Here is a 7,408-nt window from a genome sequence, read left to right as displayed (position 1 = left end):
CGCCACACGCCTCCGTTGACTTTTCCAAATTCACGAATTGCATGTAATAACTACTTGTAGTTCTACTCATGATTCGTCATAAGGTCTAATATAATTTCTGAACATAGGTAGTATGATAATAAAATTCATCACAAAAGAAAATTCATACCGATGAAGATTACAATAAAATTACAATCCCGATACATAATTCCAAAGCTAAAACAACTAATAGAAGAGAACTATGACGTGCAAGTCTGGATGCTATGCTTTTTTTTAATTCCTGTGTTTAATTAATTGCTATCACACTACATGTCTACTTCCACAAGCTATTGTATCACAGATAACATTGCAGCCGCTAATATATGACACACGCAGCCGAATCTGATAAACAAGAGCTATACTTGAGCTGTTGCAGATAAACCCCACGCTGACAAGCTCTAGCTGATATGATGACAATCAGTAACAAAACAGTTAAATCTTACAACTGATATATCATTGAGAAAGAAACGCAAAAGTAATGTAAATCTTTTGTTGATAGATAACAACCGTAATTAAGAAAATATTACCTTTTAGTTGTGGAGCTGCCTACGCCATCTTGCCACAAGAAGCACTGTTGCCACATAGATAGAGTCTGACACCTTGCCTACCAAATTGAAGTAGGCATGCCTCCATGATCGAATAGCTAACAATGATCCAATCAGTATCCAAAATCCAACAGCAAATCCCAGGCCCAAGCTTTCATAAAATCCTTTCATGAAAGTGTCTTCTTCATCAGCATATTGGGTAGCTTGTGTTGCGTTCCCTAGATGATCTTCAGAAGGACAACGCTCGTCCAACGGCCTCCCACAGAGGTAAGGGTTCCCTTCATAACGGAAGGGCTCAAAAGATTGCAATTGCGTTTCTGTTGGAATTTCCCCTGACAAATTGTTGTTTGATAAATCCAAAGTCCTTAGGACAGATATTTCAGCAAGACTCAAATGAATTTCTCCATTAAAATGACCTCTTGATAGATCCAGAGCTTCTAGAGATTTTAGTTGTCCTATCTCTGAAATGATTTTTCCACTCAACTTATTTGATGATAGATTTAGGAATCTCAACTTGACCAATTTTACAATTCCTATTGGCATTTCCCCTTCCAATTGATTGTGAGAGAAATCAATGTTCATAAGCCTATAGCGGTCATCGTACACAATTTATGTTCCCTTCCACATCATAAGCAACATCCAATAAAAAAATCCCACCTGCTTGAACTGTTCCATTCTCAACGAGTCTGATATAACAAGTGGAACCATTTATAACATATTTCTGAGCCATTGCAGCTAGCTTGTCAAGGCAACTTGGTATTGGTCTTAAAAACCTGTTAAAAGAGAGATCCAACACTTTGGCCTTTGGTAATAATATAGATGGAAGGGCAACTTTCCATCTAATTTATTCATTCGTAGGCTAACAGTTTCCAACTCTTTTAGATTGTCTCTCGTCCATGAAGGCGGTATTGGTCTTGACAAGTCATTTTTTCCCAAATCTAACATTCCCAGTTTAGTTGCATTTTCCAATGATGGCAGTCTACCCCTGAAGCAATTGTTTTGCAAAGCTAAATGCTTAAGTTGACTTAAGGACCCTATAAAGTTAGGAATTCTTCTTGAGAGTTGATTATTGGATAAATCGAGAATCGTTAAAGATTTGAAATGATCCCAACAATCAGGAAGTTTTCCTGATAAATAATTATTTGAGAGATTTAAAGTCACCAAATTTTCAACAATTACACTCATACCCTTGCCACATGGTGGAAGAAGAAATTTTGAAATTACATTTTCTGAAATGTATAAAAGTCGGCTCTTTAGTAGGGATGGTGAAATAGAGCCTCTAATGTGATTGGAAGCCAATGATGGGTCATAAATATTAAATTCAAGCGGCAGATCCAGAATTACACCTGTGAGATTGCTTGATTCTATTCGAAGCCTCTGTGCTCCTTTTACAAGTCTCCAAAACCACTCTGGTATAGAATCATTGATTTCAGCATGAGAAACAAATAAATATCGTAAATTATTTTGAGTGTGAAGCCATCTGGGGAATCCAGGGCCTAGCTTACAGTGCTGTAACCATAACCATTGTAATTGAAATGGAGGAATCCAATCGGTACTGAATTTGAGAGTCAACAAATTATTAGATAAATCCAAGTATTTTAACTAGGTGAGATTATCAAAATAGATGTAACTTATTGTTCTATTTAGATCGTTACCGTCAAGGTAAAGAGTCATTAAAGAGTTCATGTTTTTTCCAAAATTGACCAGAATGGAACTACCCAAGTGATTGTTCAACAGAGAAAAGTATGTGAGATTGGAGCTTAGATTGAATAGCCAAGGGAAATGATGATGTTAGCTTGTTGTGATCGAGATTAAGAGTTGAGAGAGATGTAGAAAAATTCAAATGGGAAGGAGAAGTTGATAGAATATTATTGTCTGTCAGGCTACAATTTGCAAGCCATAACTTTCTTAGTTTTGGAAGCTTTCCAATAATTGGCAAAAGTTGTTAGAGTGATTAAGATTGGAAACATAACTTAAATCAAGTGAAGTTAACAACTAAAGATTGGAAAGCCACTCAATGGCAACCAAGCTCTCGTCATCAATTTTCAAACCATCATTGTAGCCAAGACAAGGTATTTCCAAGCTCAAACGATTACCAAGTTGGCTAGGAATATTGCCCGCTAAATGATTCAAATCTAGATGGAGCTCTTGTAGACTTGAAAGGTTTGCAAGATAGAAAGGTATATTACCAACTAAACCATTGTAGGAAAGATTTAGAACCCACAAGGCTGAGACTTGCCAAGTTCAATTGGTATCTTTCCACCAAAATAAGACCAATATAGATCGAGATATCTTAATTTGGTGAGAGAACCAAAAAATGCGGGGATTTCAGTCCAATTGAAATCATTGTAACTGAGATTCAAATAATTTAAGTTTTGCAACTCCATCAATGATGAACTGATCTGACCTCTTAAAGGCTGCAACGTTCCTTGATGATCGCTGAGATCAAGCTTCTCAATGTGGCCGGTTTGAGGATTACAAAGAACCCCAGTCCAGCATCAACAATCTGGAGAAGAGCCCCATGAAGACAGACGACCATAATCGTCCACAAAGGCATGCTTGATGTTGAGAAGAGCTTGTCTTTCCTTATGTAGGCAACTCAGCCTGCAAGAGCAGCGTGAGTATGATGATTGGTTGCGGCATTTTCACAAGATTTAGATAACCCACGCTCACGATTATTGCAGCTCATGCAACAACGTGAAACTCAAACAAGTACATGACGTGAACAACTCTAAGGCCTCCTTATTTATGAACCTGGTCGCGAATTGGAAATCCCAGATTGACTAATTAATTATAAAAAAATTATAGTACATTTGATAATTGGGAGAATCCCAATAAAATATGGTTGAAATATACTTATACTTTTAACAAATTCTCAATGAGGCCATGAGGCCTAATTTAAGATTTTTGAATGTGTCAAATGACTAAAATGGCTCTCTTTAATTAAAAATAAAAATTAATTATTTTACTCTTCCTAAGTAATCTCTCATCTCTTATGATAATTTTTTAGGAGTAAAAAGGACAAGTAATTTTATAATGTTTAAAATGTGTATGTATCACTAAAAGCTTCAAAAATACTCCAATAAAACATTTTTAATTAAAACATAAATAGCCTTGAAATAAATATTTTTTATTTTTTGTTGGTAAATATTTATTTTAAGATTTTAAAGTATCCTAATTACAAGAAATATTTATTATTGTGTTCTTAGAATTTTGTTATTTACTCAAGCGATTCCAACCCAGAAACGTTATTTATAACAACTTAATCTTGGAGGCTAATCGTTCACCATGATTTATTAGTTATTACAATAATGTTAAATAATTAGTACTTGTAGTTCCAGACCTGATCGGTTCTCCCCATCATCGGCTGACCATAAAGATAAACTTTGAAATATTTTTATATATAAATGATATAAAATTGGAAAAGAAAAAAATTTGTAAAGAGGAAAAGTGAACGTAAATATCCATGTAATATATAAAAATGAGACGTAAATATATAACAACTACAAAATCAAATTTATCACGATATGATGTATTTTATAATTTGTCAAACTTCTTTTCAACGTTACAAAGTGATTTATTTTGTAAGTTTTTGTGTGTGCTAAAGTAGTCAAATTTCCAAGTGGTGAGCACTATCTATTGAATATTCATCATTTCATAAAGAGCTCTATTTTATTAGTTAAAGTCACAACAAATATTAGTCTCTCCGGCCCACCCATTTTCTATTGCTGTATTTATCAATGCAGTTAGGGGTTGGCATAAAAATTAGGTAGATATGAAACGATAAATGAATATTCCGTTGGAGCAAAAAATGCAAATCATGCTGACATTATTAAAACTACTTCATGTTTTGCGATCCCCCCTCATTTTATGAGATCACCATGCCCAACACGGGCTTAATAATATATAGTGTCCACCGCGTAATCATTTTTTCGAAGTTTCAAGCATAGTTTCCATATATGATGTAACGGTCTTCATTATCGTTTTATGAGAAAACGAGCTTTGTGGAATATGTATAATAATCTTTTGAATTATTTCTCCTAATTCCACTAATACAGACACCCACATGTGCGTAGCGCTGGGGCAATTGGCTTTTCTTTTTTCCTTTTTTTCTTTTTTCCTTTTTTTGGGACTTGTCATGCAGATAGTGGACGATACAAAGTTTAGTCAATTACCCAATTACCTATAAAGCTCCCATGATACCTTTTATGACGTCTAATTAACCACTTTACGTGACTTGATAAAATTAGTTAGTTGATAGTTAAAAATAAGTTTCTTTCTGTAAAATTTTGAATTGATTCATAATAAAAATTATTAGTTAGATGAGTTTTGTAAATTAGTTAAGAAAGTTTATAATGAATAAGAGATGCTAAGTGGAAAAAACATTAATACTTTGAACCAAACAGGCTACATTATGAATCATATGGTAAATTCTTATAATAAAAATAAAAGGGAGTTTGTACTAGTATTTTCATTCAAAGTTATGAATAATATATAGTGAGATCACAAGCTTCAATACTGAAGAATCAGTATCCGGCAAACAAAGAAAAAGTTACTGAACAATCAGTAAAGAGAAATAAAATAACACAAGTAAAATATAGTGACAAATCAAATTGTTGACGCTCGTATGAAAATCGTTAGTATATGAATCAAACATATAACAAGTAAACTATAATAGCCAAACATATATACAAAATTTCCAAACTTCTGTTTAATGTAATGAAGTGATTTTTTTTTATATTTTTTGGCGCACTAAAGTAATATTCAATATATGCATGTAATGAAAATGGTGGATATAATATGAATTAAAAATTAATAAATAAATTCGAAAATGTGTTTTTTCCCCCTTGACATGTATTACACAGCACAAAGCACGGAGAATTTTCAAGGTGCTGGGCTCTATCTAGAGGCATCATGCTCAATGTCACTATAAGTCAAAAAAATTGCATAGACTTTTTGTGGGATAAACAATTACATGGACTTTAATTTGGAAAACATGACAAAAAAATACCAGTTAAATTTTAAAATGATAAATAGGTAACACTGAGTCAAAATCTGTCAAAACCATTTATTTATCATTTTAAAATTCAATACGTATTTTTTTTTGTTATTTTTCCTTTTCTTCGCCTATAATTTCTTCAGATAGGTCACGAAAATGAAAAATTGCAAGAAGTGAAGGAGGTTACCTCGTTTTGCGGAAAAGTGATTCTGAAACCTAGGTCACGTCAAAGGTTTATTTGGACTATACATAAAGGTGTACTTTTTGGCCGTGGTCATCCCGCTCCACGGCGCGTGGGGTTATGGATTTGGAATTAAACCAAAACCACAAAACACTCTGAGCGACCAACAAAAGTCAGTCTTACTTAAATTCTATACATATTTTTTTAATATTTTTAAATTAGTTATCTAAATTCAATATTTAGAATCAGAGATATAATAAAATACTCCTCTGATCCTTAATATAAGATATAATTATTGAGTTGATTTTGGTTCTAAATATAAGACTTATTTCTTATATTTATCATTTTTTCCTAAATTACTCCTATGAGTAATTCTTCAACCATAATTAAGTAGAAGGGGGAGAAAAGATATTAAGGAAGATGATTATGGTGTTTTAGAAAAAATATGTCATATTTCTTATAATTAACTAACTTACCTAACTTCTTTAATCTAATTAAATTAGTTAAATAAGTTTTATATTAAGAACCGAAAGAGTAATATTTATGGTTTACTCCTATGTTTGAATCCGGTAGGTATAGAATGTATTTTTATGATTTTTCAAACTGCTGTTGAATGTTACAAAGTAATTTTTGTAAGAATTTTTGTGTGCAATATATATATGTGATGACTAATGGTGGATATAATCAATATAAATCAAAATTTAATAAATAGAAATCCAAATTATTTTTTTGAGAAAATAATAGAAAAATACTTGTTAAATTTTAAAAAGACGAATAGATCTTGTTGACTATTCTTGTAATAGTTTTGACTATTCAAAATCTATCAAAATCCCATGTTTATCATTTTAAAATTTAATAAGTATTTTTCTGTCATTTTTCTATTTTTTCCTTGAAGGTTTTTAATAAAAAAACTAGTTTAATTTTTAATTTTGTCCTAAATAAAAGACCACAATCCATTTTATTTCTTATATTTATGTATTTTTAAAGATAATCCTTGTAATAGTTGTACATGTTAAAGGTTATATTCAAGGCTGTCAAACTCACGAGTTTAAACAAACTTGTGATAATAATGTAAATTCGGATCATAAACTCGAATCGTAATAAATGATTTTCGACAAAAGCCAGGTTAGATTAGATCAGTGTCATGTGCTTGTAATGTTTGAACTTTAATTGGAACCAACCTAGTACTTTAGAGGACTAATATAATCATATCAAAAAGTAAAGATCTATCATTTACCACAAAGAAGGCCACTTGTAAACTAAGATACAACATGAACAGCAAGAAACAGAAAGCATGGGAAAAGAATTTAAGCAGAGTATAGAAACAACAACCCGAATTTATTAGAATAAATAGTCTATAATCTATCAAAAATATATATGTATATATAATGCTGGTCGCCGCTAATTAATTTATCACATCCAACGTTGCAATAACTTGATGTATTTAACCCTACTTTGAGGGGGTTGCTCCAATTTCTCTGTTAGCATGACGATTGATTATGCGAATCAATTGTCTATTTGGCAGCATTACAATAAGGAATCTTCAAATCTTCAAAAATAAAATAAAAGACAAGCGTTAGGAGGGAAGTGCGACTTGTGAATGACTCTCCTTCGTAGAATGAAGCTTGTATCTAATTAATGGCCGATGAATCACATGAAAATCTT

The sequence above is a fragment of the Neltuma alba genome, unplaced genomic scaffold, assembly GCF_004799145.2.
Source record: "Neltuma alba isolate B1F8T4 unplaced genomic scaffold, ASM479914v2 tig00002178_pilon, whole genome shotgun sequence".
Taxonomy (NCBI): Eukaryota; Viridiplantae; Streptophyta; class Magnoliopsida; order Fabales; family Fabaceae; genus Neltuma; species Neltuma alba.
This window is presented reverse-complemented; position numbering follows the sequence as displayed.